General features: G+C 31.6%; 1 protein-coding gene and 1 long non-coding RNA gene across 13 annotated transcripts in view; one reads left to right on the top strand and one right to left on the bottom strand.

Moving 5' to 3' along the window:
* Positions 1–26,907, top strand: part of LOC105835119 (C-terminal-binding protein) — a 230,170-nt gene that overhangs the window by 13,728 nt on the left and 189,535 nt on the right. Inside the window, exon 2 of one of the 12 annotated variants that reach the window (XM_036285577.1) lies at positions 26,553–26,640. The exons of the other annotated variants lie outside the window; for them this stretch is intronic. The gene's annotated coding sequence lies outside the window, so the exon portion shown is untranslated. The remainder of the gene's footprint in view (positions 1–26,552; positions 26,641–26,907) is intronic. 12 annotated transcript variants of the gene reach the window in all.
* On the bottom strand, positions 21,300–26,546 carry LOC118645121. The gene is made up of 2 exons (XR_004962904.1): positions 25,253–26,546; positions 21,300–25,176 (listed from the first exon to the last, which is right to left on the bottom strand). It is a non-coding gene; the product is annotated as an uncharacterized LOC118645121 (long non-coding RNA).

The raw sequence follows: 26,907 nt of genomic DNA, 5'->3' as shown, positions 1-26,907 counted from the left end.
TTTGAAAGATTATATTTGCCACTTTTCTTTTGTAATATTACAGAAACATTCAAATATGAAAGCAAATTTTTCTATGTTTCTAAAAAATTTCAAAAATATTGCATTTGCAATTTTATAAAAACACGAAGCAAATATTTTCGAAATATTTGGATGTAAAGTTACAATTAAAATGTTAAAGAAATGTTTTTATACCATTTCTAAACGTTACAATATTTTAGCAATGTTACATGCTGTGTGGGTATTTACAGTATTTGTGTGGCAGAGGACCGATATGAATGTGGCACTTAATTAAATTAAAGAAAATTAATAGTGCAATTTGTACGTTATTTGTATCCGTTTATATTCACACTTTGTTTTGTTTGTATCTCAAATAAAATTCAGTAAAAAAACTCAAGTAAAAGAATTTTTTGTTATTTCCAGATCTGATAATTTAGATTAATTTTTTGAGTTGAAATAATTGGTAACTTTACTTTTCTTATATTTAATTTTTAAACTGTTTAATGAATTATTGGAATGTTTTTACAAGAAATCTTAACTATAAAAGTTAAAAAAATAAGAAAGAAATGCTTCTTTCAGTTTGAGGACTTGTGTTTCATATTTAACTCAGAATATCAAAGAGGTTAGCGTAACATTGGCAAATTTTGAAATGCGCTCCATTTTTAAACGGGGTGGGAAAACTGGATGCGGGGGGGGCTGAGATTTCAAGCATTTGTCCACCGCTTGATGGAGCCACTGTGTCTTTTGGAGCTGAAGGGCAAACATCAAAATTCTTCTCTCGGATATTTTGTACCCATTTAATACGGAACGTTACAAAACTGCAATATTAGATAAAATCAAATTTTACATAAAAATGATTTTAACTGTTTTTTTGTAAAGTTTAATACAAAATATCATTTAGTGAGAAATAAGTGAACATAAAGTGTTATTTGTTACTTTAATCCTTTAAGTCCTGTGGTGACACGAATCGCGATGTCGAAAAAGCGTTAACGCAGTTTATGGCATCGTTCTTAGCAATAATTTTTTTCAACAAAAAATCAGTGACAAAATTTTTTACAATTTGTTATAAATTAACAAATAATTATCCCAGACCAAATAAATCAGGCTAATTTGTTCTACGCAAAAACCACGATAAAAACATGTATAATATATTTATGTAAATACCTATTTATTACAAAATAATTTTAAATGATTTCTACATGGATGTAACCATTTTATCTCACAGCGAAACGAGTCATGATATTAAAAAAGTGTTAACGCAGTTTCTCGCAGCGTTTCTAACAATGATTTTTGTAACAAAAAGTTGCAAAACATTTTTTTAACAAATGTTTTAAACAAAATAACAAATAATTATTTTAGACTAAAATAAACCACGCTAATCGTTCTACGCGAAAAACCACGACAAAAACATGTATAATATGTCCGTGAAAATTCCCAATTAATACAGGTAGAAAATTATTTAAAAAATTTTTTGCAACTTTTTGTTGCAAAAATTATTGCTAGGAACGCTGCTCCTAGCGTCTTCGCAAAAAGTTGCAAAAAAGAAAATAACAATAAATTTTTACAACATTATTAATTATTTATTTATATAAAAAATGTGAGTTTTACGTTAGGTCTTATTTTGGTGGCGGAAAATATCGGAAAATATCACATTTTTATAGCCAAATAAATAGTTTTAGAATAGAATAAAAAATCTAAGGGTTGATTCTGTAATTCGAGTGAATTTATTCATTTTTTGCACTTTCATCTCACATGACTTTATTCACGCGATTCGGTAATGTCGAAGTGAAAATACGAAGTTACTAGATTAGAAATGTGGGGAATAAATGTTTTGTTAGAGATTGTACGCAAAGAAATATATTCAAAAATATTCAACGAGTAATTTTTTAATTTCCTAATTCTATTTCCCATATCATAACTCCGCGATAATCACTAATACCTGACACTTTAATACAGTATATGTATGCATAAGTAAAAATTAATTTTATTTCTTAAAAATTAATATACTTTTAATGTTTATTAAACTAAATCTTGATCATATATTTTTTTACAGCTCATACATACAAAAAATGATTACAAAATGTTTATTGCGATAATAATATAGGTAATTTTATATGTATATATTACAAATAGTTGGTCTCATTTGCCAAACACAGTTATAAAAACACATATAAAATAACAAAAAATTTTTTTTAATTTGAAGGCCAGAATTTATACAAACATAATGAGTACATAAACTTTGTTGCTTTAATTGAGCTACCTGAGCACAATATAAATACTATATCATACAATTTATTGTCCAATTTTCTTATGTAATGTTGAAAATTAGCATCACTCGTAAAACAATAAGACTGATCAAAATTTATTTAATTTTGGTGGCATATCGTTTTTATTATTTAAATTAACGCGATTCTGACACGTACGATGTTTCTTTCTTGTTCTCTCTTTCAGTTTTTTCTCTCAAATTTTACTATTCAACAAGAAATTTGTCGAACAAATTCTCGTGGGATGGCTCGCATTTACACTATGATGAAAGTTACGGAATCAAGAGTTGTGAATTGGCTCGCATTTTCACCACGATAAAAGTTACAGAATCGACCCCCTGACTATAGATTCTTAAAGTTCACCTTTTCATCTTTCCATTGATCACCATTTTAATTACTTTATCTTTTTTTTCTAATAAGTACGGGCGTTTCAAAAAAGGCAAATTTTTACAAAAATTTTTCGTTCTTTTCTCATTCTTTTCAAAAAATCTTTTTTCTTTTATATCTTCGATTTTTCAGCGAAGACCATAATTCTGAGATTTTTTCCTTTCAATTAAAAAAAAAAAAGTTAAAATTGATTAAATACATTTGGAGATATAAGTCAACGAAATTTTGGGATTAGCGTAACCCCTGTGTGTAGGAGTCGGGAGAAAAATAAGGTGTGTAGGCAGAGGGTTAACAGATTATTTTTAAACGTGATTAGAAGAAGTTTATTTTCCAAACTTTGGTTTTAATAACGTTTTTCTTATTGATTCAGGGACCGGACATTGTACCAATATCATTTTAGATTTGACACTTTTAGATAAATATATTATTACTACACACAGAAAAATAATTACTAATTTTAAGTAAATATTACTTGTTCTAAGTAAATGGTTTCTTTCGACATCCGCAAATCTACGGTAAACTTGCTGCAAGTATCACATTTACTTAAAACATTCTCAATCTTAGTAAGTGTAATACTTCAAACAAGAATATTCACTTCAAACAAATATTTGGTTTACTTACTATCCAGAGTTCAACGAAGAAAAGCGTATATTTGAATTAAGATATCATAATTTCTTTAGAAAAGTTTATCCGTTATTTGAATCAAATATAAATTTTACTTATCTGAAATAATTATTTACTTGGAAGAAGAAATTATATTCTTAGTGCTGCAATATTTGTCTTTTTTAAATTAAAAGCAAAATTTACTTTTACAATTATGTCGAAGTATACTTTAAAACCAATATTAAGAAAATATTTTTGATTGAAGAAAACTATTACTTGAACGAAATAAAATAAAATGAGTAAATACTTTTCTTAACTGAAGAACGATGTTTTTTTTGTATGATTATACCAAAAAGGGGAGGTCTCATTTGCTTACATTCTCAGTTGTTTACAGCTTTGTTTGCACACAAATTTTGCAATGGTGCCCGATTGCTTACAGCTTTGTTTGCACACACGAAAATAATTAAGGTACAAAAGTACGATTGCACACATGATATTATTTCGCTCATGCACATTGCACACATGACATTATTGCGCACAAACACATTGCACATATGACATTATTGCACACATAAGCTAAAGAAACAATAATAATCGCACACATGATATTAAAACGTTCATACACATTGCACACATGACATTATTGCGCATATGCACATTGCACACATGATATCATTGTGCTCATACACTTTAGCAAGAGCAAAGGAATGAATCCCAGATGCGCACAGTGTAAAACGGACATCAATCAAATTTTATAAATTTATTCTAACATTAACTAAAGCAGTAATCTGATTGAACCGACGTCCACGCTTGTACTGTACCACATGGATTTGCAACTTTCCAGGGCACTCCTACCGACGGGTGCGGGAGGGGGCGAAGCTCCTCCGCTTGCACCCCCTCGTGTGTGTGTGTGTGTGTGTGTGTGTGTGTGTGTGTTTCCACGCTTTGTATTGTTCTACATGGGTTTGCGACTTTCCATGCAAAGCGAGGTCTACCTACCTTTTTTTTTTTTAATATGGTATATCTCGAAAACTAAAGCAGTTAGCAATATAAGATCTATACAATTTTTTGTTTAGTATAAAAAATATCAGAAATCATCGTCAAATCAAGGCGTCCCAGTTATTGGAATCGTGCCTCCAGAGTGTATGAGCGCAATGACATCATGTGCGCAATGTGCATATGTGCAATAATGTCATGTGTACAATGTGTATGAGTGTAATATCATGTGTGCAATGTGTATGAACGTATTAATATCATGTGTGCAATGTGTTAATATTGTTTCTTTAGCTTATGTGTGCAATGTGTATGCGCAATAATATCATGTATGCAATGTGTATGAACATGTTAATATAATGTGTGCAATGTGTATGAGGGAAATAATATTATGTGTGCAATGTGTATGACTGTAATAATGTCATGTGTGCAATGTGTATAAGCGAAATAATATCATGTATGCAATCGTACTTTTGAACCTTAATTATTTTTGTGTGTGCAAACGAATCTGTAGGCAATCGAGATGTAGGCAATTGGGCATGTAGGCAATCGAACAGTTTTATAAAATTTGTGTGCAAACAAAACTGTAAGCAACTGAGAATGTATGGTAGGTAACTGAAACACACTTTCCAAAAGTACTACAGGAAAAATATAATCATTAATGTTTACGGATTTAGAATTTGGAAAAATTTCGCTAAAAGATTTTCAGATATTGTTTTATTATTTGAATGTGAGGTTGCAATAATGTAACTGTAGTAAAATATTCGTGGTGAAGTCATTATGTTTAAAATGCTTCTTCGTTGAGTATCATTATTGCAATGAGTAAATGGTACAAAATATATAAATTTATTGTATAAATATTTAGGAACTATTTTATTAATAAACGTTCAGAAATTATGTAAATTATGGTACAAAATATATAAATTTATTGTATAAATATTTAAGAACTATTTTATTAATAAACGTTTAGAAATTATTATGTAAATCACAATCTTATTATGTAATTAAACAAAATGTAAAAGCATAAAAACGAAAAGTTTTAAAAAAATATATGAGACAAAGAAATAACGTACATAAATAAGAAATAAAAAATTTTGCTAGTTTTAAAGAGAATAAAAAAACCATTATAATTCTTAATATTTTCAATAATTTGTAATGCTAGAATTAATTATATTGATTTTTATTATGTTTTTTTGTTTAGACTATAATTATTAGGCACATTAACACAGATAGCATATATACGGAAACATTTATAATTCGTGAAAATGATATTTTATAACATACTTTAATTATATGATTAAATAAAAAAGACATTTTAATTTGACTTTTATTTTTTATTTAAAATTTTTGGTTTTTTATACTTTGATATTTTTTTTGAAAGAAAAAAGAATCGTTTTTTTAAGGGGTGTTTTACCCACTAGCATGAAATTCCACACAAAAAAATATTTGTTTCTTTGATTTGTGTGTGTGTGACAGCATATTTCAAAGGGAATCAAATTGACGTCGAACACTTATGACACTTCCCTTGTGAGTAATAGAGTGAACGCGAGGGTGTTTGAAAATTCAAAAGTGAGTGAACGAAGCACAAGCGAGAATAGTAGAGCGGGTGAGTGAGTAAAAGAGTGAGTGAGATAGCATGCATTGAAGGAAATGTTGACAAAAATCTTCCAAGATTCTTATTTGAAAAAATGAGGTCTATTTGACTGCTGAATAAATTCATAAATATAATAAATAAAAATATTAATTTATAATTTTATTATATTATGAATTTATAAGTGACATTTCTACAATTAAAAAAATATTCTGTATTTTTACAATAGAAGCAGTATTGCAAATAATTAATTCAATCTTTCAATTAATTCCAATGAAATTAAAGAATTAAAGGTTAATTTTAATTTAAATTTTATTTAATTGAAAATTTAAATTTCAATTACAACAAAATTTAATTAAGAATTAAAATTTAATTTTTATTTATAACAAAATTTAATTGAGAATTAAATTTAAATTTTAATCACAACAAAATTTAATTGAAAAATATAATTTAATTCTCAATTAAATTCTATTTAATTAAGAATTAAAATTTAATTTTTAATTACAACAAAATTTAATTCAGAATTAAAATTAAAATTTTAATTAAAATATATATAATTGGAAATTAAAACCTAATTCTCAATTACAATAAATTTAATTCAGAATTAAAATTCAATTCTTGGTTGAAATAAATTTAAGTAATAATTATTGAAATGTAATTCTTAATTAAATAAAATTCAGTTGATTATTAAGTTCTAATTCTCAATAAAATTATATCTCTCAGGGAATTAAATTTTAATTTTTAATGTAATTAAATTAGATGAATCCTTTTACTTAAAAAAAGAGTTTAAAATTTTTTTCACACATTTTGTATTTAAATCAAAACAGTTTTTGACAAGAGTCATTTAGAACATGTACATATGTTTAAGATTAAAAAAAAATGATAAACACCAAAAACAGTAACATCCATTAGTATCAAATTAAAACTTATCCAACAGTATCTAATTTATATAACAATTATTGCTTTACATAAGTGATATTACTATTTTTTCAAAGTATTTTAAGAAAAATTATTAAATCAACGTAAAGTCTTTATTATTCATTATTTCGCTCTCCTTTGCTCAATCTCAATATTGTTTACATTTCCTTTAATATGCGCTGTCTCACTTGCTCTTTCACTCGTTTGCTCGTTTAGTTTTCTCATTCTTTCATTTTCTAGCTTGCTTTATCACTCTCACTCGATCAGTCTTAATATTTTTGTCAACATTTTTTTCAATGCATGCTATCTCACTCACTCTTTTACTCACTTACTCGCTCTATTATTCTCGTTTGTGCTACGTTCTCTCACTCACTTTTATATTTTTAAACACCCTTTCGTTCACTATATTACTCACAACGGAAGTGTCACAAGTGTTCGACGTGAATTTTATTCTTTTTGAAATATGCTGTTACACACACAAATCAAAGAGACAAATATTTTTTTATGTGCGGAATTTGATTCTAGAGGGTAAAACATCTCTTTGGAAAAAAAAACAATTTTTTTCTTTTGAAGAGAATATCGAGTATAAAAAACAAAAATTTTTAATAAATAAGTCAAATTAAAATATTTTTTTTTTTAATTTAATCATGTATATTAAAATATGTTATGAAATATCATTTTCATGAATTATAAATGTTTCCATATATACGCTATTCTTGCTGATGTGCCTAATAATTATCGTCTAAACAAAAAGACATAATAGGAGTCAATATAATTGCTTCTAGCATTACAAATTATTAATAATATTAAAAATTATAATGGTTTTATTCTTTTTAAAACTAGCAAAATTTTTTATTTTTTATTCATGTACATTATTTCTTTATATCTTATAAATATTTTCTTGAATTTATAAAAAATAGAAATAAAATTTTTTATTAAAATGTTTTTTGGAAACAATGTGAAAAAACTTAAGTAAAGAAACATTTATAAATGTTTACATACAGAAATAATGCAATGTAATCGTTTGACCAACAAAATTTGCTAGTATAAATCATTTACACGTTGTTAATAAATATTATGAAGTCGACAGCGTTTTAATAAAACAACGAGTTAGCAATTTTACGAATGCGTAATATGCCGAATTATTCGCTACTCGTCTGTTGCTTTGTATCGTCTTGACACGAAGCGTTTTTTGATCTGATGCTAAAAATCAGTTATTTTCTTGATAAAAGCGGTAAAATTGGACTGTTTAACTTTATTGCAGTGACCACTAGATGCTGAGACTTTAGCATTATAAACACTAACGAATAAAAAACGAGCGTTTAGAAAAATTTTCACTCGCGAATTTATCGCTTCGTGTAAATCGCACCTTAAGTATATTCTGATACAAATGTTTATCAAGCACACGAAATCATTTTCAATCAATTTTTTAATTTTAATTTTTTATTTTTTTACCCGATTCTTGATTTTAGTATTTTTAATAAAATAATTTTTGTTATTAGTGAAAACATTACATTAATGAAATATTTGCACATTTAAATACAATTGTGAAATAATGCTGATAATATACATTAAACATAATAAAATTATTTATGGATTTGAGTTTCTATTGTGTAACGAGATTGAATATCAAGTTTGCTTAGTTTGAAAGCGTCACGAAACAGAAGATTTAGAGAACATTATCATATGCCAGCAAGGCTTTGTACAGTTTTGTCATATAACAATGTATAACTATATAGTCCGTGAACAATACTGAGAAATTATATTAACCAATAGTTTTTCAAAATCAAATTATTGCTGTTTTCTTGCCACATTAAATTTTGCATTCAGAATTCCACAAGATTTAAAAGTATACTAGAACCCTGCGTTAGTAGACTGTTTGGGGCTTTAGTCTACTAACGTGGGGTGATCTATTGCTGGATTTCATTCCCACTTCGTGAAATTCAGGGACGTAGCGGCATTGTCATCTAGCCTGTTTATGATTACATTTAAAGACTAAATATATTTGGCTCTTAATTTATAAAACTGAAAAATGTATTTAAAATTTATAAGTACATATAAAATATTGGACAAAATTCAGCTTTGATCGCAAATTTTATTGCTATTTATTTAGTTTAGGGGACACCGCGCCGACCTTGACATATGTTGTCAAAAACATGATTCTGAGTAACTTTTCGTTATAACTTAATCGCCGGTCATTGTTTGTTAAAAAGTTATTAACAAAAAAAGTTTGAGAAATATACCAGTTTGTGTCAGTACTAAAGGAAATAATTTGCTGGTAATTTACTATGCTATCCACGGAAAAGTCGAACATCCATGTGCATGGGGGGTGTGCAGTGGACCTCACTTTGCGTAGAAAATTGAACTTTAGAATAGAACACACACACACACACACACACGGCGGGGGGGGGTGCAAGGGGGCCTTTATCTTCCCTTTCCGCATCCACCCCGCCAGTGTGTGTACCCTGAGCAGAAGTGCACAAAAGTGCGGTGCGTACTTTGTTGATAATAAATTACGACTTAACTGACGTTAAGGATGCGCGATACATTCAAAAATATCGATACTTGGTATTGATACGTATTGATTGTTTTTGTATCGATATATCCAATTCATCAGCCTTAAAGTATCGATATTTGCCAATATTGATCCGATATTGCTAGACATTAAAAAATAAATAAATATTTTAAAATATATAATTTTATTTAATTAGAACAATTTTATTTTTTACATTTTACAATTTTTATTTTTTACATTAAAAAAAAACCAGTTTTCTTTTGATAATAAACACAAAAATAAAAATTGTTGCAAGTGTTTATTACTGATCCGATTTCTGTCGTGCGTTATAATTTTTCCAGCTTTTGAAAATAAGCGTTCTGAGGGAACCGATGTGGCGACAATTGACAAGTATCGTTTTGCCAACTTTGATAAAGTGAATGTAAGTGATTATTCCAATATTTAATTGGATTATCTTCTATTGAACTATTCGGCTGGTTCAAATAGTATTTAAGATCATGAAACAATTCATCTTCGTCACGAGATTAATTCTCTATTCCTAATTCCCTATATTTAATTTCTTGTTCTTTATTCCTTAATTTCATTGTGTCTGAGCCATCTAAAAGATGCTTCTCGTGATTTCTATATATTGTATTGAAAGACGATATCGACTCGCAGGGTATCAATACACCGATATATCACTGTATAAAATATCGATATAAAATATCGATATTTAATAGCTGATACATCGATATTTCATGTATCGGTTAGTGTATCGCGCATCCCTAACTGACGTAGTTATGTCTCAACAAAGTACGCACGGTACTTGTGTGTACCTTTGCCCAGGGCATACCTACCGGCGGAGTGGATATATAATATTCCAGTAAATATGAAGAATCTTATACAAGTATAAAAAATATGTATACTGAAAAAAGATAATTGCTTGGTAATGAAATTGTTTTGTAATAAAATTTAGTAATACTTCTTAAATATTTAAAAATATAACCTTATTTTTAACTAAATATTTAATCAGTATTATTTTACTTAATATTTGGTAGCTATTATACTTAACAAACTCTTTTCTGTGTTTCTATCAAATGTTAAAATGCTACATAAGATTTTTGATAATTATTGTACTGCCAGGTAAATAGAAAATACTAAATGAAAAAAAAAAAAATACTAGTGTAAATAGAAAGTTTTGTATTATTTGTGATTTTTACGATTGTCTACAGTTAACAAAAAATAAATTTCTAAGATTTATGAGACAGACAGACAGAGTGAGAGGGGAAAGAGAGAAGAGACAGAGGAGAGAGAGAGAGAGAGAGAGAGGGGAGGAGACACAGAGACAGATGTCCACGTGTCAAAAAGAGATGTTTATGATTGTTAAGAGCGTAGCAAAGCAATAGGAGAAATGTCCTATAAGTAACAATGTCTATGCTCGAGAGGTACATTGTTGTTTACAAAGCTTTTCTCGTCACTAATAACCATAAACAACTAGTTTTAACGGCCAAATTATGCAAATGCATACTGATTCATAGATTTTTATAAATTAATTTCTTGTTGACTACGAAAATTACAAAATGTTGCAGGACTTTTTATTTAGTTTAGTTCGTTCTACTTACCAACATTAATACAATTCTATCTATATAAGTCCATAAAAGTCATTAAAAAAAATTATTTCTATATAGTTGATAAAGATTGATTTTTCTATAGCTATTTTTATAACATAATACATGTTTTATTTTTATTTAGTTAACGTTTACAATAAATATAACAAATATTTTTCTCAGTACTTGTATACATGGATGTATATATAGATGCAAGATTTGTTTGAATCAAAATCTCAAGATTAAAGCGTATCAGTTTTTTTATAAATAAGATCATTTGCATAATCTAAAAGTATAATCAACGATAAAAATTAACCCAATTTTATTAAAAGAATATTTTTATCAATAGAAATAATTAAAATATTAAGTCATCTTGTATGCATTAAAAAATAGCTTAGTTTTGAATTACATCGTTGATTTCTCAACGATTGGCTCAGTCCATTATGTGTTATTTATGCAAACCGAACCTACTAACTTACAAATCTCAATACAAATATTTGACAGTTAAAAATATTATTCAAACATTTGTATATTATTGTTTTAAATTGATGATATTTTGATATAGCGATATTTTTACTTGTTTTTTTTTTTTGCTTTTCTTTCTCCCACCCTCCCTTTTTTTAATAGCTGTAAGAGGCTCGTTCATTTATATGCTATAAATTTTGGTTTATTTTTTGTCTGGTAATTACGACGCGTGAGGTGGAATTAGAAGGAAGAACGATGTAGACGGTAGGAAGAAAAAGAGAGATAAAAAGTGTGAACGATGTAAGACCAAAGAAAAAGCGAAAGAAAAAAATGTCATCTCGCGAGTGTGAAAGTGCATGAGAGCAATTCTTGGGGTAGAGGAACCAAACCACGCTACCCCGTGGCGGTTATTATCGATCTTGAAGCATCGTTACACTTCGCGTCCGGCCGTGCGCTTACGGAATCTGTACAAGTGCGACGACGATGGTTGTGCGGTGGCAAGAGAAGCTTGAATACCGCCATTGCGACCGCCACCGGTATCATTGTTGCTGCCATTATAGCTATCACTGCGTCGGATCAATCGATTGTCTCCGATGAGCAATACAATATATTGTAGCGCATTACGAATCTTCAATATAATAACAGTTCATTTAACCGACCAGTATGTCAAGCTTCAGATTCTTCAGTTAATAGGCATTTCTCGAGGCAACATACTTGTACTATATACACAGAAAAAAAGTGCACTTGAATCAAGTAATATTTACTTCAGTCAAGTAAATATAATAAATTACTGCAATTCTCTTTAGTAAAATTGTGCTTGATGTAATACCATATTTTACTACATCTAATGTAATATGTTATTCAGAAAAGAAAAACGTTTAGGTAATTATTTACATTAGCGATTTCTTACAGATTTTGATGACCTTTAAATATATTGTCAGGGTCATTATTCCGAACATATTTTCTCTATACATGTTACTACCGCTCGGCCTTAGATTCCGAGTGATACACAAAAGTTTTTTTTTATTTTTTGCTTCGATTTCATTAGTTTTGAAGTATGGGAGAGGATAGAGTGCAGAAAATGCGTGCGTGCAGGGGGAGAGGCTTTGTCCCTCTGCTCTGTTCTGTAAGCAGAGGAAAGGTGCGAGTAGACCTCGCTTTGTGTGGAAAGTTACAAACGTTGTTTTGCTCCATGTAGTATAATAATAAGATATAATGATAATAGTAAACATTGACAATCTACGTGATCGAGAAGTACACTTAACCGACACTTCTGCATTGTAGTCACACACACACACACACACACACACACACACACACACACGCGCGCGCGCCTTCAGCCTTTCCCCGCACCCATCCCGTCGATAGGGATACCCTAGACAGAAATGTGCAAAAGTACGATGCACATTTTTGTTAAGAAATAACTATGTTAGTCAAGTCGTAATTTACAATCAACAAAGCACGCAGCGTACTTTTGCGCACTTCTACCCAGGGCACTCCTACCGATGCGCAGTGGGTATAAAATCGCTTTTTGTTTAAAATCGTTTGATGGTTGAATTCTCAACCGATTGCAATGAATTTTGTTTTAAATATGTGTCATTCACTGTATTATAACCGAGGTTTGCACGTTTTTTGATATTTGTTAATTTAAGAAAATTATGAATGTTATAAACTTTTTGTCAAACATTTTCTTGTGTTTTTATAATTCTGTCAACCTTGGTATACAGAGGTTTTTGAGGTCGCTGATTACGAAACCGTCACGCAAAGTTCCAAATTTACTTTTTATTTAATTTAATTTATTATTTACTTTATTTAAAATTTAATATTACTCGTATATAACCAAACATTTTAGCTAAAAAAATTTTCTAACATTTTTTAAACTTTTAAAAATAATTCTCAAAAGTTATTTTGGGACAATTTAAATTTTAAAACAATGAAAAAATTCAAAACAAGGAGCAAATGTGAAAAATGACTTAACACAAGTATCATTTTTGACTACTTACTTAGCTAAAATTAATCTAAAAGTGTAGTGGGATTTATTGTACCCTAAGGTTAACTTCTAAATTGAAATAAAATTACTTTTAAATTTTACAAAGGCATTTGAATGTAATAAAACAATTGGTAAAATTTTTGGTTAAACTTTCAAATATGACATTTTTAATGATAACTGAGATTTTATTTTTGCAATAATTTCCTTAGTCTTTTCGAGGAGAAAGGATCTTGTAGACGCTTGTAAGCATTGCACCCATTGTTTGTCAATTTAATTGCAAGCTTACATTTAATTAGTAAAGTTTACATTACAACTGATTTACAATTATGTAAACAAGTTTTTTTTATTACATGTTCGTCGAAAGTGATCCTTTTTTGTGGCTCTTTACCGGCTGTAAAGCCGCCGATTATGCACGGACAGTTTCTTGCACAAGTAACTCATTCCCTCACTGATCAAGCGTGCGAAAAAGTTGTGCAGAATTTATTTTCACGTAACTAATATCGCACACTTGATTATTCTTTTACATCCTCTTCTTCGTTTGCATATTCGCGTCATACTACAAGTACCTCATCTTGCGACACGCATATATGATAATTCTCGCAGACATTACCGACACTTTATCGCCATGACGCATACATACGGTAATTCTTGACGTTTTATTGTGAACCCCCTAACCTTGGCTAACCTGTCAAAATGTACTCAAGGACAACACTTTGACCCACAGGTAACAAAAATATGTGTAACATGTGCAGATTGGCTATTCCTTACTCGTGCGTATGAATGTACTTTCCTTAGACGCGTGTATTCATTCCCTGGATTCGTGCTAAAAAAGTCTATTTTCTACACTTACTACATTATCATCGCTTCCGAATAAAAGCGCGTTAACTCAGAAGCCGTTTGAAAAGGACGTTAACTTGGAAGTCGATTGAAAAAGGTGTTAACTCGGAAGCAGATTGAAAGGGTGTTAACTTGGAAACCGATTAAAAAGTGTTAATTTGCAGGTTGATTGAAAAAGGCGTTAACTCGGAAGCCGGTTGGAAAAGGCGTTAACTGGGAAGCCGGTTGGAAAAGGCGTTAACTGGGAAGCCGGTTGGAAAAGACATTAACTAGGAAGCCGATTGAAAAAGGCGTTGACTCGCTTGTTAAAATTTTTTGCTTTATTTTAGTTTCGTAACATTGCCGAAATAATTTTGGTGCTTGATTTAAAACATAAAATTGAAACGAAAATGAATATGCACGTATAGGTAGAGCACCAAAATTATTTTGGCAGTGTTGTCAAAACTTAAATTGAAGCGAAAATTTGAGCGCGCGAGTTACGCCTTTTCAACTGGTTTCCGAGTTAACACCCTTTTTAATCGGTTTCCGAGTTAACGCCTTTTTCAACTGACTTCCGAATTAACGTCTTTCAATGGCTTCTGAGTTAACACCTTTTTATTTGGAAGTGATGAAATATCCATTTTTATAGTTTTATATACAGAGTGATTCAGAACGACCGAGGTGTTCTTGCAATGACATATACCTGAGTTAATTCTGAGAAGATTTTTTTTTTACGAAAATTTTATCTAAAGCTTACTTTTTGAATTATTAAGTAAAATAGTTACAGAATTACGAGAGGCATACAGAAGGTCGGCAAGGGCGACGCGATTCACTATCCAACACGGGTGATTACAAATTTGATGTCTTCATACTGCTTGACGGATGAATAATTTTACCGGGAGTGAACAACATTTTACATATAACGCTTCACATGTAACAAACCCAGAAGATCGATAAGTCATAAGTTTTTTTTTTGTCACACAATACGCATTGAATTTGCGCACTTTATCGAGTAATTTATAAATTTATCGGTTTATTACTATTAATGATTACCGAGTAACCATTCCGCGGCTCATTTTTATTAACCCATTTAGGACAAAATGTTAACTATTTTTTCTTTACGTTTAACGCTTAAACTTTTTACATAGATTTCATGGAAGAAAAACTCAACAAAGCGTTTTCGATAGTCTGAAACCGTCTATTTCGAATACCGGCGTCAGAATTGACGTACAAAGGGAGTAAAAATGTTATGGCCCATTTTTCTGAAAAAGGGCAATATTTTTTGACATTTTTCCGGAAATTCCATATTTTGGATGCGAAAATATTTTGCAGGATTATTGCAATAAGGATAAATTGTGGAACAGATACTTGCTCTTTCAAATCCCATTGGAATTTTTTAAAAAATTCAACATGGATTTAATATGGCGGTCAAAAAATGGAGAAATATATAAGCAAAATATTTTCTATTTTCTTGCTTTTTTTTCGTAAAATTTCCTCAAAATACTCTAAAAATACATAAGGTTGTTATTTTATGTGAGTCGAGATTATAATGATATGTAATCAATACAAGTAATGGTGGTTTTTTTTTCAAGAAATGCGAAAAAACCAAGCTTATATATTTTTAAAGTATTTTGAGATTTTACGAGAAAAAAGCGAGAAAATCGAAAATATTTTGTTTATGTACGGTTTTTCCATTTTTTTGACCGCTATATTATTAACCCTCTGCCTACACACCTTATTTTTCTCCCGATTCCTACACACAGGGGTTACGCTAACCCCAAAATTTTGTTGACTTATATCTCTAAATGTATTTAATCAATTTTAACTTCTTTTTTTTAATTGAAAAGAAAAAATCTCAGAATTATGATGGTCTTGGCTGAAAAGTCGAAGATATTAAAAGAAAAGAGATTTTTTGAAAAGAATGAGAAAGGAACGAAAAATTTTTGTAAAAATTAGCCTTTTTTTTAAACGCCCGTATTTATTAGAAAAAAAACATGAAGTAATTAAAATGGTGATCAATGGAAAGGGGAAGAGTTGTACTTTAAGAATCTATTGTCAGTTTTTTGATTCTGTTTAAAAAATATATTTATTTCGTAATGTGAATTTAGTAAAAAATGAATGCAGTTTAAACACAATAATAGAAGAAAATAGTAATATTTATTTAAAAAACATAATTATTAATACACAAAAACATAATTATTAATACAAAAAGTATTTATTACAAAAGATTTTATTTGTTATAGAAAAAAATTTTTAATTTGTAATGCTACAATTGCAGCATATTTTCGCAAAGTAATCGCGACATTGATAATATATATAAGTACTGTATGTGTAAATGATACGTAATGAACAAAAAAATAATTTTTACTTACTCTTCAAATTTAGAACTTTTCTATTTTTTGTTACGTTCCCTACACGCGGGGTAACTGTAACCCCAACACACACTTTCGATGGTCCTACTTCTGTTGTTTTCAGAACATTGACAACGCCCAAAGAGGAATAAGTAGAGCACAGTTTAAGCTTCCTCCCCCCCCTTATCCCAGCGTCCCCTTGCTAAATACTTTTAAGTAGCGGGCATTTCAAAATTGACTGGGGTTACCGTACACTGGGGGTACACCCATGTGTAGGCAGAGGGTTAAATCCGCCATGTTGAATTTTTGAAAAATTTTAATGGAATTTGAAAGAATAGATATTTATTTCACAATTTATCTTTATTGCAATAATTTTACAAAACATTTTCGCATCTAAAATCTGAAATTTTTGGGGAAAAAATGTCAAAAATATTGCTCTTTTTGAAAAAATGGGCCATAACTTTTTTTAATCGCTTTGTATGTCAATTCTGATGCTGGCATTCGAAAGAGGAGATTTCAGGCTATCGAAAACGCTATGTTGAGTTTTTTTTCTACATAAAAAGTTCAATGGTTGAACGTGAAGAAAAAATACTGAAAATTTGGTCCTAAATGGATTAAGAAACAATTCAGATTATAGTAATTACAGATTACGTAATTACAGTAATCAGTCAAAAAATTGTTGTCTTTTACAAAATGTATCACGTATCAATGTTTTTGCAGATTTACATCACGGACAAATATATCTGTTCATTGCTATTAACTACTACCAGCTAATTACACAGGCACACAAAGAAAAAGTGGTTTGTCCGGCGGACCAAACTAGTCAATCCTTATGTATTTTAACCCGCTGAATCCGAATCCAAGGTCAGAATTGCAAAGTTAGCTCATATTTTTTAACCTAAAAAATAATTTTTTTAAATGTTGGTCTGGCGGACCAGACTAGTTTATCCTTATGTATTTTGACCCGCTGAATCCAAATCCAAGGTCAGAATTGTTGAACTGGCTTATTTTTCCTAACCTTGAAAAAAAATTTTTTAATAATGCAACTACTACGTTTGACCTGACTGGCTTCAAATATATTCAACAAATAGCGCACAACGTTTTGACTGTTTGTATCGGTCCTTATCAAGTGCTTAGATACGTAAAAATTTGTTGAATATATTTGAGGCCAGTCAGGTCAAATGTAGTAGTTGCATTGTTTTTTCTTTTGTAGTCATTGGCGAATAAATAATCATATTATTGTTTTTTTTAAATGTTGGTCCGGCGAATCAGACCAGTCTATTTTTATGTATTTTGACTCGTTGAATCAAAATTCAAGGTCAGAATTGCTGAATTGACTCATTTTTTTTCTTCAAAAAGTAAAAAACATTTTGTAAAAGCAGTTTGGGTCATAAATGTATAATCCAGAACGTGCAGACTTGCGTAACCACATTACTCGGGGAAAATTCAATATGGTTCAATAAGGGAAAGTTCTGTGCAATGGCTTTCTCTTACGTTGCTTCCCTTTCACAGACATCTCGTTTGAGTGTCCAGCAGAAATCAGTCATCATGTTCACATCCTATTTGCCTTGATATTGATGCTCTATCTCCTTTATGTCCTGATGAAATCTTTCTCCTTGTTTTTTACTATAATCACCTAGATTTTCTGGGAAGTAGTCGATATGAGAATCCAAGAAATGCAACTTAAGATTCATTAAGCAACACCTAGTTTTTTATAGTTTTCCATCATTTCCGCCACCTTTTCTTAGTGATCTTGACTTGTGGTTTTCTAGAAAATTTTCTGTGACACTTTTGAAACTTAGCCATGTTACTCTTTTGTCTTCATTCATTTTGGTGACAAAATTGTCGTCTCTCAACATTTTACGTATTTGAAGTCCATCGAAAATTCCTTTCCGCAATTTTGCATTAGAGGTGTTGGAAAATTTTTTTTGTAAATATTGGTAGCATTTACCTTTTTTATTTAGAGCTTTCACCCATTGTTTCATGAGTTTTAATTTGATATGAAGACGTGGAAGAAGAATTTTTGAAGGCTTAACTAACGGTTTATTTATGATGTTTTTAGACTCAGGTTGCAAAGATGTCTTTGTCTGTCATTCTTTTCTTATGTAATGGTCGTTTGATCTCTACTATCCCATTTACATAGGAAGCACGGATTTTTGTGTGACCTGATTGTTGATCCAATAATATGGTGAAAATTTTCAGATCCCCACAAATTTGCCATCTATGTTCTGTGTATTTAATTTTTTCAAGAACTGTTTTCAGGTTTGTGTACTCTTTTTTTTTAAATCACTACCGGATGCGATACAGGAATGAAGGCATATACATTAGTATTGTGCAGTAACACTGCTTTTAAGCTTTTCTTAGAAGAATCGATGAATAGTCTCCACTTATCAGACTTGTAACAATCAAGTTTCAGTTTGTTTATTAATCCAAATCTTCGAGAATAAAAGTTATATATAATAGAAAAAGGGAGTGAATTTTCTACGCCATTTATTCACAGAAGCTCAGACTTGTCGTACGTATTAAATTTTTCCCGGGCAATGTTACCTAACCTCAAAAATTTTTTTTGTTAGGAAAAAATGAGCTAATTCAGCAATTCTGATCTTGAATTTGGATTCAGCGCTTCAAAATGTATAAGGATAGACTAGTTTTGTTTGCCAGACTAACATTAACAAAATTTTTTAAAGAGTACGGAAAAATAAGCCAATTCAGCAATTTTGACCTTGGATTTGGATTCAGCGGGTCAAAATACGTAAGGATTGACTAGTCTGGTCCGCCGGACCAACATTAAAAAAATATTTTTGAGGTTAGGAAATACGAGCTAACTTTGCAATTCTGACTTTGGATTCAAATTCACCTGGTCAAAATACATAAGGATTGACTAGTCTAATCCGCCGGAACAACATTAAACAAATTTTTTCTTTGAGGTTATAAAATATAAGCTAACTTTGCAATTCTGACTTTGGATTCGGATTCAGCGGATCAAAATACATAAGGGTTAATTAGTCTGATCCGTCGAACACACACTTTTGTGTATCTGTTATTCAGCGACCGAAAATTATTCGAAGAAGAAAACGCGTTTACACAACGCACGTAACCTGACGCGGAGACTAAATGTCAATTTTTTTTTATTATACTCGGGGCGGAGTAGCTAAGCGCTTTTAATTCTGTTTTTAGGTTATATAACGCAAATAATTTATGAACTTTTTTATATCACTTTGTTGATTTTCTTGATAAAGTTAAATATAACCCGAATTTTTATCCAATCTCTTTTTGCAATTACGCTAGCCAACTCCTCCACACCCATAATCTCTTGTTTCACAAGCTCAGCGTCTATAACTTCCCTCTCCACATTATATCTATCAGGTATTTAAATATGAAACCGGAATTTTTGTATAGAAAATACACGTTTATTGTATGAAAATGATAAAAAATATTTTATTTGAAGTATCGTCCATTATTAGTTATAGATTTTTCCCATCTTTTTGATAATTTGTGGATGCCACGCCAAAAAAACTGTTCCTTTTTTGAGGCAAACTAGTTATCGAGCCCATTTTTGTACATTTTCGTAAGATGTAAAACGCTGCTCAGTAAGTGCGTGTCCCATCGATGCAAATAAATAATAATTGGATGGAGCCAAGTCTGGTGATTAAGCCACATGCCAAAGTATTTCCCAACCAAACGCCTTAATCGTTTCCTTGATCGGTTTTTTTGTGTGTGATGGTGCATTATCATGAAGCAAAATCACTTTGTGTTGCCTTTTTTGATATTCTGGTCGTTTTTTATGCAAAGCTTGATTCAAATTGATCATTTGTTATCGGTAACATTTAGTATTAACGGTTTTGCCAGGTTTTAGCAGGTTATAATAGATCACACTCTCTCTTCTGATTCCACCAAACACAGAGCATTGTTCTTCGTCCATAGCGATTTGGCCTTGCAGTCGATGTCGGTGGTTTTCCTGGAGTTACCCATGATCTTTTACGTTTAGGATTCTTAAAATATATCTACTCTTCATCGCCAGTAACAATTCGATGGAGAAATGACTTTCTTTTGTACCTGGCGAGCAGCATTTCGCAAATGGTTTTTCGATTTTTTTGCTGTCTTTTATTCAGTTTATGTGGAATCCATTTTCCCATCTTCTGGATCTTTTCCATGGCTTTCAAACGTGTGGAGACGGCTTCTCGTGTCACATTTAATTGATCCGCGAGTTGTTGCGTTTGAGCGTCATTCTGATCCAACAATCCTTGCAATTCGCTGTCTTCAAATTTTTTTAGTGGTCTTTCACGTTCTTTGTTTTTTACGTCAAAATTGCCACTTTTGAATTTTTTAAACCACTCAAAGCACTGTGATTTATCAAGAGCATGCTCACCATAAGCTTCGACAAGCATTCGATGCGATTCTGCAGCAGTTTTCTTCAAATGTTAACAGAAAATCAATGCTGTCCGCAAGTCATAGTTTCCAGGCACAAAATTCGACATGTTCAACGCTATTAAAAACTATGCTGTTGTATGAAACTTGTATTGTTGTGAGTTGAAAATCTTTATTAAATGTCACAAGAAAATGCGCCAATGACGCAGTTTGACAGTAACTATATTGACAGCTAGCGCCATCTATGGGCAAATTCCGGTTTCATATTTACAGACCTGGTACAACACTGCCATATCACGTGATCAATATCTTCTATCTCACATTCACATTTGGCCGAATCAATATAATTTTCTCTAGCCAGCGATGGTTGTAGCGTTCAGGTTGTAGTAGTTAGTTCTGATTCTGTTGAAGAAAATATAAAAATATCTGTCCGCTTTTAGTTTCCAAAACCAAGGTTTTTTTATATTACTGTTGAAGAATTTGTTAAAATAAAATTTTCCTTTTTATTGACTTTTCTATGACTCGAGTTTATGTTAATTTCCAAGCCTCCTCCGCAAAAAGAACTGTAAAATCCGATATGGGGACTTCTATCTCCACATCAGCTTTCTCCAAGGCACCCAATTTATCCGCCTCATTTTTAGTGATACCCCGATGAGCTGGGATCCAAACGTAGACTATTTTCACCTTAAATTTATCTCTAATCCGAAAGTCTCTTTTTAATTTCCAGTATATATTCATTCTTATAGACATCTAACCTGTTGTTCATTACAGCCTTCAAGACACTTTGGCTATCTGTTATGATTATAATGTCTCTAACATCCGGTTCCTTCCTGATCTGATCCACTTTTATCCTTTTCAAGGCTGTCTTGACAGCAAAGGCCTCCGCCGTAAAAGAAGAACAGGTTTTTGGGAGGCTCATGTACCATGCTTTATCTTTGTTAAAAACAATGCTCGCGCCCGTAGTCGCTGCATTCTTGGGTCTCGAACCATCTGTATAAACCACATTCCCGTTGGATGTGATGCTTACTCTTGATTTCCTCAATCAGTCTGTAATCTTCTGGAGTATATTTCAGGTCTTCAAGTCTTATGCATTCTTTTTAACATTATTCTTGAAAAGTCCTATTTCCATGTCCACGGTAATATCCTCTTTTATATCCTCGAAGTTTATTGACCATATTTCATATCCATTTACAGGATCTCCAATCTGGTCCGTAAAGCCGTTGATCTTTTTCCAGGCTAAAGCTAACATACTCTTTTTTATCGGATTTCTGAGTACGATGTATCTCTCCACTATACACAACTCATTAAAGCTTCTCTGCAATCCCGGTTTATCATACTTCTTAACTTTCATACAGAAGTTCAAAGCCAACAAGGCTCTGTGTGCCAGAAAAATAATCTTGGACTCTGCAATCATGATATTAACAGGGGTACTGTTTTTGTAGCAGTTCTGAGGCCATTGTAGTGAGCTCTTTCGAGTTTCAGACTAAGCTGTTAAGTGGTTGGTGCGTATACGAAACTACCATAGCCCGACACCGATCGTACTAGAGTCTATTGATTTACAAAAAATCATGGAATAGAGTGAGGTGGAATCATTGGTAACTAGACTCCTATACAATATCAGTGTTCTGCCTACATCGGAGCTTCTAGTAACTGTATTTAAATAAAACTTTAAAATAAAGTTAGTCTTGTCCATTCTGCCTCTTACCTGTTGTACTTGGTTCGTAAATGTTGGTTGTCAAACATTAAACTCGGGAATCTCTCCTCCTTTGAGCTTCCAACAACAGTGTCTCTAATATGAATAGCCATTTGCGGGTCTACAAATCCACTCCTCGAGAACTCAACCAGCATGGTTTTTCCGGGTTTTAGCTCTAGGCTAATCATCTTCAAGTTTTCCGTGATAATATTTACGGCTTTTTCTATCTTTCTCCCATTGTCTCTCCGATCAGCCCCTCATACATATACCGCTATGTCATCCGCGAACTCGAGTATTTTAACATCCTCACTTGTATTTGTTGTGATATCATGGATATATAGAGCGTAAAGAATCGGGCTAAGCACTGCCCCCTGCGGTAAACCCTTCCTTGCCAAACTTGTACTTTCTTGAGGACTGATTACGTATTTCATTTCTCTGACCTGCAACCATTTTGAAATAAAGTTGAGTATTCCTTGCGGACAATCCAGGTTCTCTAAAATATTCCTCATAACATTAAATTTCACATTGTCATAGGCCGAGGAAACGTCCAGAAAGGCAGCAAGGGCATAGCTCTCGCCAGATAGAGCCGTTCGAGCATTGTAGGTAATTAAACCCAGGTTTCCGATGAAAGATCTTTCTCTGCGGAAGCGATTTTGCCGGTGGTATAGTTTTTTCTGACTCTGCCTACCATACTATTTTTTCATTCACCAAGCGTTCCATAACCTTTCCAATACAAGAGTAATATAGGTCTGATCTTGTTTTTCTTTACCTTGTCTATAAACATGACTTGATATTTAAACCAATCAGTAGGTATGGGTTTACCAAACCATGTGTCGTTAAACAGATTCAATAAAAATCTTCCAATAAAAAAGGTTTTAAGAGGTAAAGCTTTAATTATTCCATAATCAATGTTATCTCGGCCTGGGGCCGAATTCTTCCTAATCATATTAAGTGCCCGGTGTAGTTCTGTCCTGGTAAATTTACGGTTTAATGTATTATTAAAACCTATGTTACTATAATTCAGTTCTTCTAACGGCTCGGCAACTTCCAGGGGGGAGAGCCAATCAATTTCCTCTCTAATTACTTGCTCTCAATCGGTTACTGGCCAATGATTCCACCTCACTCTATTCCATGATTTTTTGTAAATCTTTATAGTATTCCAGACGTAACTCAAACTGGTAACTCTGCAAATACTGTTACAAAAATTCTTGAAGCAGTTTTTCTTTTCTTGCACAGAGAGAATTTTCTCTTAAAATTTACCTTCAAAACCTGGTAATTATGAGATAATATGTGACCCCAAAGAATTTTACTATACTTTTAGAAAATTTTACTAAAAGTATAATAAATTTTACTATATTTTTAGTAAATTTTATTAAAAAGTACAGTAAAATTTATCGAAGTCACATATCTTACAATTATTAGATTTTAAGGGTGAATTTTAAGAGTAAATTTCTCTCCGTATGTTTAAACAATCTTCTAGTAAAGGCTACTTGTTTTTTACATTTTATATATGTATTAAAGCGCTGAGTTTTTCTGTAAATTTTAAGTTTAGATTTTCTTAGCTTAATAGCTGTACAATTCAAATCCCATTACCTTGCTGTCCATGTTTTTCTTTTTTTGGTGTTTCTAGATCCTTATTGCAATTTTTTTTTCTACCAGATGCAAGATTAACTGCCTCCTTAATAAGTTTTATAAGGCTCTCATATCTGTCTTGGAAATTTTTTGAGTTGCATGTTATCATGAAATCTTCCCAGTTTTTCTTGATGTATTCCTCGATGTATAAATTTTCCAATCTGTTTTTTTTTTATTGTTATCCTATTTGTACGTTTTCTGTAGCGTACTATTTCCAGATCCAATTCAATATTTATTGGAAAGTGATCCGAGGCTTATGTTTCCGTTTCTTGATAATAGGTAATTTTGTTGTGCCCTGGTCTCGGGACATGGTACGGGATCGCTGCCGATGACGTTTCAGGATCAGATTCCGTAGAAATAACGCCGACAGTAGTTATAAGATATATTTGTTCTAACGTAGTGATATTTTTCAGTTATTAAACCCGAATAGATAAGTGTTGCAAATGATTAAGTACAATTATGCGTTACGACGAACGACGTAGATTCGTCGCTGTATTAATTATTAATGAGTCCGCTCGTTTTCTTTTTGCGTTGTTTACGCTGCTTTTTGACCTGTTGCTAGGGGGTTTTTCCCGCGGTCATAGACCTTTGGTCCGTGCACTTGCTTAGTCAGTAATTGCTGGCTACATTGCCCGGTGCGACGTTCAGTGTGATCGGACGGTATCTTCGCCCGAGGCCACTCAACATCCTTATTGCTCGCGCTATTCTCGGTGTGTGTTGCACAACATTGTCTTATAGGTTGGTATCTGCGAAAAGAGAAAATTAAGTCGATATTAGATGCTTTTTGATTACAAAAATTTAGCCTGGACATGGTATTCTGGTTCACACGTTAGTATTCATTATCTTACATCTGCTCATATAGACTTAGGCCATTATAGTTCGTGTCTCTGCAATTCCACATTATATTATGGGCATTAAAATCCCCGACGATAATAGATCCGTATCCTTTATTATCAAACTTTAGCAGGTTTTTCCACGAGTTCAGATTTTCTCTTCTATTTGGACGCCTATAAATAGCAATCACATTAAAGCTTAAATTTGAATTCAGAATTGTAACTCCACAAGTATCAAAATTATCATTACCGTGCATCCAGTCTTTAATAAGACTTTTAATAAGACTCTTTAATAATAAAGAGAACTTAATCTTTTTTTTTAATAGCCACAATGATGCCTCCGCTACTACAATCTCGACTTTTTTTACCAATTTTATAGTAACCAGAAAAAATTACTTTTTCAAAATTGTTAACCTTGGTTTTCATGATAACCACAATATCATAATTCTTGATGTGTGCTTCTAATTCTTCTTTGTTTGCTCGTAATCCTTTAGCATTCCACAGTAACATTCTTACCATTGAAGTTATAATAGAAGAATACTCCACCTGTGCTCTACTGAAAGGTGAATATCTCACATTTCATTTATTTTTAATTAGCTTTATTTTATTACTCACCGAAAATTTCTTTTTGCTTCTGTTATTAATATTGGAGTCATCATCGATTGGTTGTTTTTCCGTCTCTGGAGCTTTCTTCTCTCTGATATCAACATACTGGGCTATTGTCTTATTTAAATATAATGGATACTTGGTCCGTTCCTCCTGTGGGTCTATCGCGTAATCCTTTTTTCTCTTGGGTGTACTCCTGTCTTTTCCTGAGTCAAACGTCCGTAACGCTATTCCTCTCTTCTCTGACGTAAGATCTTCCTGTCTCAAATTAAATTGTTTATAAGAAATAACATTTGGGTCATTTAGCTTATAATTTTGCCTTGTGTTGCTCCTTGTTTTATTTTAATTATTAAAGGACTGTTAATATCCTTCCTGTCTTGTCTCCTATTAGGTATCTCTGCAAAAGTCAGTTCTTGCGGCTCCAAGTTCTTGGTTATCTTCTGTTCTTTATCTTTATTATGAGAGACTGCTGTCGCGTATGAGATTGGAAGGGTAGGCCATTTACTTGAGTTCACAAATCTATCTATTTTATTTACATTATTTTCTATCTCTTCTTTCACAATTCTTATAGCATCGTGATACGAGACATTAGCATAATTTCTTTTAATCCTTTATTTTTCTGATAATCAGGACAACCAAAGACGGTTGATTTATGGTTACCTCCACAGTTCCTATACTTCGGTTTGGCCTCACATCTGCCATTTTGTTACATATGATACATCTGGCTTTGCTTTTGCAAAACAATTTAATATGTCCAAATCTAAAGCATTTGTAGCACTGCTTAACAGATTCTATAAACGTCTTATCCTTAAGAAGCCCATGCCTTCGTAAATGGAAATTCTGTGGTTAAGTTGATTGCCCTTAAAAGTAATAATATTATCTGTATCCACGAATCTTGTTTCCTTGCTGTTCTGATCGAAGATCCTCTTTTTCATTCTTTCTAGTTGAACGATGTCTTCTTTCTTCTGTATAGCATCCCACAGTTCCTCTATGGTGAATGGCCAATCTGAAACGACTCCTCTGCAACAAAGAGTACGTATATCTATAGATGTTTCTAGGATTTCATCTAATTCTTTATTAATTTTTATATAGACATTATTAGCCTCCATAATGTTCTTGAACTTAAGGCTAGCTAGGTTGAATTGGTCCATCACAAGTTCGTCTGGGAAGCATCTAATTTTGTGTAGCATCATTATTTTAACATAATTCTTATTTTTTTTATCATGGACTTGATTCGGTACTAATTTACATCCAAGTATCTTATCTTCTATATAATCTGTTTCAATCTTATCTTTACGT

This window comes from Monomorium pharaonis, chromosome 4 (genome assembly GCF_013373865.1).
Source record: "Monomorium pharaonis isolate MP-MQ-018 chromosome 4, ASM1337386v2, whole genome shotgun sequence".
NCBI classification, from domain to species: Eukaryota; Metazoa; Arthropoda; class Insecta; order Hymenoptera; family Formicidae; genus Monomorium; species Monomorium pharaonis.
The sequence above is the reverse complement of the archived record's forward strand: the minus strand, read 5'-3'. Positions and strand labels throughout refer to the sequence as shown.